Here is a 12,849-nt window from a genome sequence, read left to right as displayed (position 1 = left end):
CCTGCTCCACAAAAAAGGATAAATAAAAAATAAATGCTTTACAGATACCATCCCTTCATATGTGATTCACACCTGTGCCCTCTAAGTACATTCCTTTCAGCTCCCCTAATACTGAGAAAGTTTTTAGGAGTAAGAAGTATCATCATCCCATGTAGGAATGTAAATAGTTTAAATTTTTAATATCCTTCATGATTTCTTTTTCCTGTTTAGCTTTTTATTCTTCTCTAGGTTCTTGTATTTGACAGCCACATTTTCTATTCAGTTCAGGTCTTTTCATCACGAATGCCTGAAAGTCCTCTTTTTCATTGAAGTCCCATTTTCCCCCCTGAAAGATTATACGCAGTTTTTCTGGGTAGGTGATTCTTCCTTGTAATCCCAATCCCTTTGCCATCTGGAATATCATGTGCCATGCCCTCTGATCCTTTAATTTAGAAGCTGCTAGGTCTTGGGTTATCCTGACTCTAACTCCACGGTGCTTAAATTGTTTATTTTTAGCTGCTAGAAATATTTTCTCCTTGACCTAGGCTCTCTGAAATTTGGCTATAATATTCCTGGAAGTTTTCATTTTGCTATCTGTTTCAGGAGGTGATTGGTGGATTCTTTCATTTTTTATTTTACCTTCTGCTTCTAGAACATCAGGGTAATTTCCCCTGAATATTTCTTGGAAGATGATGCCTAAGCACTTTTTGTGGTCATGGTTTTCAAATTATCTCTCCTGGGGTCAGCTAGGTGGCACAGTGGATAAAGCACCAGCCCTGGATTCAAGAGGACCTGAGTTCAAATCTGGCCTCAGACACTTTACACTTACTAGCTGTGTGACCCTGGGCAAGTCACTTAACCCTCACTTGCCCACCAAAAAAAAAAATTATATATATAATATGTGTGTGTGTGTGTGTGTGTGTGTGTGTGTGTGTGTGTGTGTGTGTGTGTGTGTACTGTATCTATTTTCCAGGTCAGCTGTTTTTCCAAGGAGATATTTCATATTACCCTTTATTTTTTTTTATTAATTTGGATTTGCTTTATTGTGTCTTGGTTTCTCATAAATTCATTATCTTCTATTTGCTCTATCCTAATTCTTAAGCAATGATTTTCTTCAGAGAGCTTTTGCACCTCCTTTTACACTTGGCCAATTTGGCTTTGAAAGCTGTTGACTTTTTTTTTTTCATAACCCTCCTGCATCACTCTCATTTCTCTTTCCATTTTTTCCTTCTGCCTCTCTTATTTTTCCTTCTACTTCTCTTTCTTTATTTTCAGAGTCCTTTTTGAGTGCTTCCATGCCCTGATATCAATTCATATTTTTTGGAAGCTTTGGATGTAGGAGCTTTGATTTTGTTATCTTCTTCTGAGTGTTTCTTTTAATCTACCTTGCCACCAAAGAAACTTTCAATGCTCTGCTGCCTTCTCTGCCTGCTCATCCTGCCCACATAGTTCTTGGCTTTTGACTCCTTAAAGTGGAGCACTACTTCCAGGATGCCCACTGTCCCAAGCTACAGGGGGTACCAGGTGGTACAATTTAAGGAGAGAAAGGCTCATTCTCAGTCAGCCTGGCCTGTAAGTAACCATGCGCCTGCTTGTTCTTTAACCCAGAAGCAGAAGTCTAATTGAAATCTGATTCTTTGTGGTCTGAAAGTTTCGCATGCCTGTTCCCCTCCCCCACTGGGCCTCTGCCACTCAAATCTGTTTCCTGGGCCAAGTGCTCTGCCTCTGCTCCTGCAGAGACACCCACTATCCCCCCCCCAGGGCAACTTCTGGACCCCCTCACAGGTCCATGAACAGAGATTTAGAAGAAGCTGCTGATGCTGACTATTCTGAGGTTCTAGAGGCACAGTCTGCCTGGGGCTGGATCTGAGCTGCGAACTACGGTCCCCTCAGCCCAGTATGGCAGAGCCGTACTGCCAAACTTCCAAGCCATCCTGGACTGGAAAATGATCTCACTCTGTTCTTCTGTGGGTTTTGCTGCTCCAGGAGTTGTCCTATGGTATTTTTTTTGGAGGTATGTGGATGGATCTGTAGGGAGCTCTAAGATTCACAGCCTTTCCTCTAGGCTCTTGGCTCTCAGATGTATGTTTTTAAAGGAAATAAAGGGAGCCAAGAAAGATAGAATAGTGCAAGGACGTGCAACGAGTGCCCACTACCACCACCAAAAAAGAGAGGAAAACAAAACAAAACAAAAAAACCTCTTCAAAAAAGATCTGGAAAATGTACCAGACCACATCCTGATAGGGAAATCCAAGAAAAAGTCAGAGTAATTTTTTTCCAGTCTATGTTGGCATATGGCAACCAACACACAGGAGTATGGCCATGGTGCATGAGATATCTTTATGGAGTCATAGGTGAGAGTTATATGAAAGGAGAGTTTAGCACTACCCTTGATAGAAGATGTCCTAACAGCCTTTACAACACACATTTGATTAAGGGATTGCCACCTACTCTGTGGCACCTAACAGAAGACTTAAATAACATGAATTCAAACCATTACATACCTATCTCATTAATTTTGTCAGTAGCAAAATAGTACTAATATTTTTAAACTGAAATTTTATTATTTAAAGTAGATGAGAATAATATGAAATAGAGAGGTCCTAAAACATATTCAAGTCAAAATTACACCTTGTTTTGACTTAAATGTGTTTCCCTTTGCTCTGCTTAATATTGCGTTAATCTCTTCAAGATAATTGAATTAAAGAACTCATTTGATTATAAATTAATGTTATACATTTCATATAATCACTAGTGTGACATTGAAATGGTTCTTGGATTTCTATTCTTAAAAATTACTCACTCCTAAACTACTATGTATGTTATGCTACTCACACAAGTAGCACCACAAATTATATAGTGACAAGAGTTAAGGGCATATTTGAGAAAAGTAAATTAGACACACTTCTTAAAACATTTCACAAAACCTAGAATGGTGCCATAAACATTAAGCATCCCACATTTGTGAAAGTAGGTTCAGTTCTGCTCTGTTCATAAGGTTATAAATCTAGATGGTTTCAAGACCAGAGATTCTGCTTCTCATCCTTTTTAGTTACATACCATGTTGTTTTTCCCAACATATACTGTAAAGGAAAGGTTCACTTGAGGATCGACCTAGGGTTAAATGTTATTCTTGGATAAGCCCAGGAATTTAGCTCTATAACTTGGTTAAACCACTCCAGGATTTACTGTCTTTGGGGTTCTTGACATAAACTTTGTGGGTTTATTGGGGAACTGAGTGAACCATTTGGAAGAATTCTATGTCTTCTGCCTGGTTGAAGCCAACATGACTTCCAGAGGTCAGTGGTAGAATACATTAGAAACTTCCAAACACCTTATTCACTTTTTAATGTCAGATTTTATCCCATTACCCACCATGACCATAGCTAAATTTCCATTGGTGATATAGTCACTTCTCACCCATTAATTCCTGTGTTGGAATCACGCTAAGTAAAAAAAAAAAGTGTGTTGTGGAATGGTAGTGTCCTAGGGGAAGATGACTCCTAGTTAGGAGAAGAGGCAAGAGTATAATTTTCTTAAAATATTTGTGTGACTATATAGTAATAGGCAAAAAACTTTCTGAGATCAGATCACTGTACCATCTACTCTATGCTCTTTGCATGCTCTCTCATAAATATAAATTTATTGGATCCATATTTTATAGGAAAATGGCTTTAATTTTTATATTGATTTTCTCTTCCCTCCCTCATCTATCCATTACAAACCTTTATCTTGTCCATGTCCAAAAAATCATTTAAGTAAGAAAAGCCATCATATTGTCAATAGGTTTTCAAATTTGAGGAGTTAGCATTCAAAGGTTTCCACTATTGAGTAACATTGACTTGAAGTCAGAGGATCTAGGCTTAGATTTGGTTTGGGATTTTGCTATTTTCATTTATTTGCTTATGACCTTGGGAAACATAATTTAATGACCACCTCTTATTCAAGTACTGTTCCTAAAACCCAAAATAGGCTTCATCTGAAAAGAAAAAAAAATAAAATGGTCCCTACTCTCAGGACTTGAATTCTACTATTTGGTGGAATAGGACATTTATCCTGTGATAATAAGGTGATTTGATGGAGAGAATATTAAAATTGGAAGGGAAACAAGAAAGGCTTCATGAAGGAAGTGGATCCTACACTGAGTCTTAAAGGGAACTAATAGTTATGAGAGGGCAGGAATTAATATAAAATGACTTACAAGCATGTAAGAATAATTGTGGAAATGCAAAGAGGTGGGAGAGGATGTGACATATGAAGAATAGTCAGCTGTTCAATTTGGTTGGAACATAATATGTATGAAGGGGACTTATTTTCCACCATATCTCATTTTCCCCTAGTCCTGCCCACCTCAGCTTCTTTTCCTGGAAGTAGAATCTCAAGAGGTGGTTTTGGGGTCCTTATCCTCCCTCCTTCATCTTCATTCCACCTTCTTACTCCTATTTATCCCAAGATTACAGTTCTGCCTGGTGAAGGATTCAGATACCAGAATTGTGGTGGATTCCTATTTGCCTCTAAGCTATCATAAGATATTTTGATACAAGGACTGAATCTTTTGGATAGAGAAGATATAAACTGCTTCACCTTTTGGGGATCATTGGTATGTTCATTTTTCAGCCCATTAATCAATTAATGCTTTCTCCCAATGTTTCCCATGATCAGTATTTCTTTTACATTCTCTACCTGGGGTTAATAATGTGGTCATTAATTAAAGCAAGCATTTATATAGCCCTTTAATGTTTCTACAATACATTATGTATGCATTATCTCACTTGGTCCTCTCAACAATCATATGAGGTAGGTGCTATTATTAACACTGTTTTATACATAAGTAAACTGAAACTTACAGAGGTTAAAGGGACATGCCCAGGGTCACACAGCTAGTGTCTGAGGACTTTCTGACACTGTCTGGTGCTCTATCCACTTCACAATGTTGTCTACATAAATATTTGATGTGGTGCATTTTTATTCTGAATGCAATATACTACTCTAAACTGGGAGACAGGATCACTTACAAACCATATTATATATAAAAAAACTAAATCCATGATGAAACAAATTCCCAATAAAATCTATCTTTGCATGCTGGGAAGTGTTAGCAGCCCTTGAGACAAAGGTCATTTGCAACTGTATCTTCCACTTAAATCTATGGAGAACATTTCTTTGTAATGGCTGTCCAGGTTCCATTATAACTTGTATGACAATCAATGCTTGCTGTTAAGTAAAATTTCTTCTGATATGAGAACACATTGATTAGCACTGCTTTCCTCTAATACAAAGCTAGAGTTATTTCATTATTGCTAATTGGCTGATTGTGTTTTTCTGCATATGATATGTTCCAAGATTATTCAAGCACAGTGTTTAATTTGTATGAGTATATGCTATTGCTATTTTCTCAGACCCTTCTATTACTTTCTTCTTTGAACATTTACTCCTAAAATACATAATGATCAACGTAAGGCTTAGCTAAATAAAAATAAACATTTCCTCAAGTAGTCTGACAATGTGTGATGGAGTCAAAAGAATTTGAACACACGCTCTAACACTGACTAGCCATGTGACAGTAAGGAAGTCAGTATCTTATGTGTAAAAGTCAGTGCTAGGACTTGGAATAGAAGACTGTGTCTGTTTCTTGGCTCTGGCATTTGGAGTGTAGCTAGGTATGGTGAGGAATAATACACTGGACCTGGAGGCAAGAAAACCTGACTTCAAAGCTTGCTTCAGATACTCACTAAATATATGATTCTTGGCAAGTAATTTATCAACCTCAGTTTCTTTATCTGTAAATAATAATAACCCATCATGTAGAGTTATTGTAAAGATAGAATTTTTTAAATGTGGAAAATGTTTTGAAAACTTTTAAATATTATATTAATGGTAGCTATTGTACTTATTATTTAGTAGCTATATAATATTAGACAATTTTCTAAATCTCTCTCACATTCAGTTATAAAATGGAAATAACAATAGCATATTGTCTCCCTCATACCATTACAGTGGCTTGGAAAATGGTTTGTATACCTCAAATGTCTATGTGGTTCAAAGGGCAGATGTGAGGAAGACCCTTTTTAAAATGGAATATATTATGAATGTTAGATGCTATTGTTATTTTCAAAGAAACTGAGGACCTCAAATGTAGTTTCTAAACTTTATTTGACATTTCTCATGAATTCTAATTACAGAGTTTCATATTTAGCAGATCTGTAACTAGATAGTATATCATGGTCCTCTTTTTATTCTTAATAATAATGATAGTTCGCAACTAGGTGGTGCAGTGGATAAAGCATTGGCCCTAGATTCGAGCCAATGAGTTCAAATCTGGCCTCAGACGCTTGACACTTACTAGCTGTGTGACCCTGGGCAAAGTCACTTAACCCCCACTGCCCCGCAAAAAAAAATAAATAAAAATAAAATAATGATAGCTAATATTTCTTTAGTGTTTTAAGGTCAAGGCACTTTACATATATTATCCAATTTCACAACAATCCTTTCAGGTGGGCGCTATTTTACAAGTCTTTGTTTTACAGATGAAGAAAGTGTGTCTGAGAGCCTTAAGATTCTTACCTGCCTTGACCTTTAATAAAGGTTAAGCAATTTGCTGAGGGTAACATAGCTAGCATATGTCTGGGTCTGGATTTGAACTTCATATCTCCTCATTCCAAGTCCAGTGCACTATCCACAAGGCCACTTAGTTGAGATTAAATGAATGCATTAAATGCATTTTTACAAGGTCTCTATGTATAATGTGTAATTAAAGAATTAAAGAATGTATAGAGTCATTGAACTTTTAGAACTTCAAAGAATCTAAGGAGTGTAAGGCTCATCCCATCCAAATAGCCCCAAGAGTCCAAGTAACATCCAAAATCATGCAGCCAGTTACTGCTGAAGTCAGAACTACATGTTCCTAGTGCCCCCTTCACTACTTTTTTCAGCTAATACTGAAATACAAGAAATGTTGGAAACTAATTTAACAGAGATAATGCACTCATATATTAATACCTATGCCATTTTTCAGCTGGAGCAGAGGTTCCCAAAATAACTGAATATCACTTGCTATTTGAATTTATACTGAGAGAAGTGTTGTAAACTGTAGCACTTTATTAATTTGCAGTGAATGGTGATAATATATTCTGTTTAAGTGTCTTTAAAAAAAAGATTATGTCATTTCCTTCAGGTGACCTGATTTTGTTCTCTCCTGTGAAATGACTCACAAGGAAAACTAAAAAAGCTACGTAGGGTCCCAGGTCTAATGTGGCCTTATTCCTCTTCTATGTAGGTAGCTGCCATATTGAGGTCAAAATATATATAGGATGAGTTCAATTCTTCCAGAATAACTATTCCTGGAAGTGCTCAGTGATATGGGAATGGGCTAAGAAAGTTAGTGTGCTTTCTTTAAGTGTTCCAGGTAGGACCATACATGTAGAGAGATCCTGATTCAGTGTTACGACCTTTTCATCATCCTAGGCTGTTTGCTTCTTATTTCAACAAAATCCGATAGGCAAAAGAATATCCTTCTTTACTATTATTATGCAATTAAAGAACCAGGACCTCTAACATCTCTCAGGAAGAATGAAAAATAGAAGAGGAGAAAGAGCCTCTGGTACAGGATCAGAGTACACTGACTTTAGAATGTTTTTTTGCAGCATCTTCTTCCCCAAAGTGACTTTATTGTATTCTAGACACTTACCTGTTTTGACTTTTGAGATCTGCCAGTTCTTTTAGGCTTCACCTCTTTTCACACCAATATCGAATGGCCATATTCTTCTTCTATTCAAATGACACCTTCAGTACATAGCTAGTGATAACAGGCGCTAACTAAAGAGTCCTCATGCTAAGAAATATCAAAGCACAGAATTTTAAACTAAATCTACAAGGTAGAGGAATAATTAGTTTCCCAACTCTAGGGCCTAGAAGTAAGTTAACTTTTAGTCTGGAATACATGTTTACTTAAGAGTGGCACTAAGTATTGTGATTTAAGAGGCAAATGCAGTGAAGTACACAATTTTAGGAGTTAATTTGTTAAATGAGGTGATTCTTAGTTATGAGTTATAAGAGAAGTGGTCTAAGGAGAGTGAACAAAGAAGTTTAGGGTTGGCAAAGTAACCTTTAGGTTAGCTATAGAGAAATAGCCATATAATTTTGTTTTGAAACAATTATTTTCAAATATGGCTCAAAATATTTAAAAGAAGAAATAAAACCACTTCCAAAAGACTTCAAGAAAATGTATAACAAAAGGAAAAAATGTTGGAAAAATGTTAGGATTCTTTCATTTGTGAATTTTATTTTATTTTTCAATTAACAAGCATATATTTTCTCCCGCAAAACACATTTTTTTTTTTTGCCAGGCAATCAGGGTTAAGTGACTTGCCCAGGGTCGCAGAGTTAATAAGTGTCAAGTATCTGAGGCTGGCCAGGCCCTCCTGAATCCAGGGCCAGTGCTTTATCCACTGCACCACTTAGCTGACCCCAACCACATCTTAAAAGAAAATAAGAAATTAAACTCAATAAATATGCAAAGTGAAGCAAAATAAATTGTAACATTGTCCATTTCCAAAAATGTATGCCATATGCTGTATCTTGAATTCATCATTGTTATATCAAGAGGTGAGTAGCATAGGTTAGCCTTATCAATCCTCTGGAATGATGATTGGACATTGCATTACCAGGGATTGAATTGCTAATTAATTTATAGATTAATTGAAAGGGAATGTGAATCCAATGTGGTCCCTCTGAGTCAAATGAGGGCAGGCACGCCAGGTTCTTTGGATACTCATTGGGAAAGACTACTACAGCAGTGAGAAGTAATGCTTCAATCATACTTTAATAAGGCACAAAGAGTACTGAGACACATGTCACAGAAAATATAAATACAAACAGTGCAGGGGTATAGTTGTAGACAGCATGGAGATGGGTATGCAGTAGTGGAGGAAGGTAAGCAGCATCAGGAAGAGAATGAGAAGGGAGATAGTCACATAACCAGGGACCAAACCTGGGAGCACTTGAGCAACATAGACCCTTAGGAGATGGAAGAGTGTTCCAGGGACAAGGGTTTGTTTGAGATGTCACTTTTATTGGGTTTATCGAGGGAGAGACTAACTCTTATCCATGTCACCTTGGGGTGACTTCCTTAACTGATCATCTCATAGTTATCAGCAACATTTGATGTTCTGTTGGTCTTACTGCAGATTTCTGGATCTTATCTGTGACTTATAGACAGTGGCAATTAGCAGAACCAAAGGGTTCTTACAGAAAAGCCTACTTGGCTTCCCCTGCTTTAGCACTGTAATGATTGGAATGATGCCACCTACTGGAGACTTGCTGTAGGAAAGCTCTACCATGAGGAAAATGCCTCAGAGGCATTGTGGCTTTTCCTTGGCGTCAGAAAATGACGTTTGCTCATGGGTGCTGTCTATCAAGGCTACCAGCCAATCAACTTGAGGAGCCTCCTATTTTCTGGGAGGAGACAGGAAGGAGGAAAGGGAGCCTGTGCGGAGAGCTCTTGGGGCTTTTTGGGTTCCTGACTTGGTGGTGGCAGTGGCAGAGGACTTCACAGGAAATTTGAGGAAAGATAGGAATGCCAGGCTGTTGGAATTCTGTTTCTCAATCTTTTTCTTTCTATTTTCCAATAAACCCTTAAAAACCTAAACTCATTTTATCAGTGATTTTAGTCAGTTTCCCCCAAAAACTGTGGGAACAGATTAGAATCCACATTTAGAATCTTACATTACACAGCACATAGAAGTGATTTTTATTTAATTTTTGACACACTTTGCAAGTAGCCATTGTTTTTTTTTTTCTGTTTCTATGAGACAGTTTGTAAATGACTTCTAGATTCTTCTTACTTTCTGCTATTACTTTTGTATACTGGTTATATATAAAATTACTTACTATGCTGCCTTGAATGAGTTAAGGGGGAACAGAACAAGACACAATTTTAACGCAAAAAATGTCTTTCGAAGTTTAAGATATTATTATATTATACATAATTCTACTGGTTCTGCTCACTTCATTTAGCATGAATTCATACAAGTTTCTTCCAAAGACTTCTCTGAACCTAATCATTTTAGTCATTTCTTACAGAACAATGGTTTTCTATTACATTCTACTGTAGTTTGTTCAGCCATTCCCCAATTTATAGATATCTGTAAGCTTCGAGTTATTTGACGTAACAAAGCTGATGGTATTTTAACATAAGGTATCATAGAAACTAGTTTAATACAAACCATACTTCAATACTTCAAAGATGTGTGTTTGCTGACATAGTTCCTCCCTTAACCCATTCAGATCACAACCCTTCTCATAAAGTTTTTAAGAATTTCTCTTGCAAAAGAGTTCAATGACTTGAAGTTGTCTGGAAAAGCCTTTTCAAATTTAACCAGGTTCTCACTAAGATGATAGACAAGTCCTATAGTCTATTGTGAAAAATCACCTTATTAACATTTGCCAGAAATTGTCATATGTTGGCATAGCATTTAGGAACACAGAGTCTCCTCCATATTCTAGTAAAGCACTGGAGTTGGACTTCCATTAAAAAAAAAAAGTCCTAGAATATGTAATTAAGATAACTTATACTTTCCCACTAAAATAGAGGTTCTTCAAATAACCAGCATATCACTGTTATTTTGACTGTAATACAAAAAAGTAGTTTTTACCTTAGGAGATAACTATATCTGTGGGAAAATGTAAGTGTGATCTATGCCCCCTAGTTCCTAATAGGAAACTGATTCTACACAATGACTGAGTATTGGTACAAAAAGTACTGATTAAATAGATCAGTATCAACTTGGAGGTCTCCAGCAGAGTCCCCCAGAAACTTGACTTTGACTTTGTTCTTTACATCATTTTTTGAAAAAGCAAAGTTTCGAATGTGACAGAGATGACATAATTATCATGGAAATAGAATTCATGACAGAGGGACAATCCTAAATCACCTAGATAGGTTACAATTATGAGGAGAGGAGGAGGAGAAGAGGAAGAAGGAGGAGAAGATGGAGAAGGAGGAGAAGAAGGAGGAGGAGGAGGAAGGGGAGGAAAAGGAGGATGAGAAAGAGGAGGAGGATAAGATGTTCAGAACCTGTGTAGCTTTAGCGAACATAAATCTCACTGATGTGGGTATTCTCTCTAGTGACACATTGCAATCCTCCCATGCCCTCTCATTCTATAGGATTCTTCTCCATATCTTCTTGTAAAACCACCATGGGAGAGGGCCATGAAGTCCTTCCTGAGGTCCTTCACCTAAATCCTATCTCACTGTGGTGATGTCAGTGGGGAACGTAGGATGTACATTATTTATCCCTTTCTCTGGAACTAACTGTTCCACCTACTTTTCTGATCACACTGGTGATCTCCATTATGCCACTCCTTTAATGAAATTGACTTGTGTTTCAGCTACATATGCTCTACCATGTGTCTTTCCATTGTTCTTTTACTATCTCCAGGGTGACTGTGCTAGTCTATTTCCACTGCAGAGAATCCCTGGAAGAAAAACCATGTTCAGAAAAAATCAAAGCAGATGTGGATTGTGACATCAGCATGCTGCCACTGGCAGGTGGCAGGAAGGGGCCTCCATGACAGTGAAGATAGAGAAGAACTGAGCTGTTCCAGTTCAGCCAGGCGCCAGCCACAGCCATGTCCTGAGGCTCGGGCAAGGCCCCTCACTACAAACTGCCCTGGATTGAAAAATACAGGCTGATGAAACTGAATGAAATTGTGGGAAATGAAGATATTATGAGCTGCCTGGAGGTCTTTGCAAGAGAAGGGAATGTGCCCAATATTATCATTTTTGGTCCCCCAGGAACTGATGAAATGACCAGCATTCTGTGTTTGGCAAGGGCCTTGCTGTGCCCCTCCCTGAAAGACGCTGCATTCTTCCAACAAAAGGGGTGCTGTTGTAAGGAACAAGATCAAGATGTTTGCCTATAAGAAGGACGTCCTCCCCAAAGACTGGCACAACATCATTATCCTTAATGAAGTAGACAGCATGACCTCAGAGCCCACGTGCCCTGAGGAGGTCAATGAAAATCTATTCCAAATCAACCCCCTTTGCTCTTACATGCAATACCTTGGATAAAATCATAGATACAATTCAGCCCCATTGTGCCATCCTTCTGTATACAAAGCTGATCTGTGCCTAGGTTATGGTTAGATTGATGTCTGTCATTGAGAAGAAGAAGATGGGGTACACAGATGATGGGCTAGAAGCCATGACCTTCACAGCCCAGAGAGACATGCAGATGGTCTTGAACAACTTGCAGTCCACCCATTCTGGGTTTGGCTTCATTAACAGTGAAAACATATTCAGGTTTGTGATGAGCCCCAGCCACTCCTGGGGAAGGAAATGCTATAATATTGTGCATGAGCACCAACATCAATGAGGCCTACAGGATCCTCACCTACCTCTGGCTGCTCTGCTATTCCCCAAAAGATGCTATTGTCAACATTTTCTAGGTGTGTAAAACCTTCCAGATGCCTGAATATTTGAAGTTGGAGTTTATCAAGGAGATAGGATACATGCACATGAAAACAGTAGACTACCTGTTGCAGATGGTGGGCCTCTTTGCTAAGCTCTGACACAAGACCCTGGTTTCCTCAGTCAGCTTGAGATTCAATCTGGTAATTCACTTGTGGCTGCTTAAGCTCCAGGCAGCTTAGGTGCATCTGAGATCAAGTCCTTCCTGACTCTGGCACTATAGAGGCTTCTTCCTCTTGCTGTTAGAATTTTGGCTGTGTAGTTAGAGACAAGTACACAGTGTTTGCCCCAAAGGGTTATTGACCTTGAACTTGGAGCTACTGTGACAGGCTGGACCAGCCCTGATAAAGACCAGCAGGGTGGCCTCTCCCCTGCTTGTGTTGGAATGCCAAAAATAAAAT

At 38.1% G+C, this 12,849-nt stretch overlaps 2 pseudogenes; both read left to right on the top strand.

Moving 5' to 3' along the window:
- The first annotated feature begins 2,337 nt into the window (after window positions 1–2,337).
- Window positions 2,338–2,456, top strand: LOC122737842 (annotated as a pseudogene).
- Window positions 2,457–3,265: 809 nt separating this feature from the next.
- LOC122748333 lies at window positions 3,266–12,549 on the top strand (annotated as a pseudogene).
- The last annotated feature ends 300 nt before the right edge of the window (window positions 12,550–12,849 follow it).

Source organism: Dromiciops gliroides, chromosome 1 (genome assembly GCF_019393635.1).
Source record: "Dromiciops gliroides isolate mDroGli1 chromosome 1, mDroGli1.pri, whole genome shotgun sequence".
NCBI classification, from domain to species: domain Eukaryota; kingdom Metazoa; phylum Chordata; class Mammalia; order Microbiotheria; family Microbiotheriidae; genus Dromiciops; species Dromiciops gliroides.
This window is presented reverse-complemented; position numbering and strand designations above follow the sequence as displayed.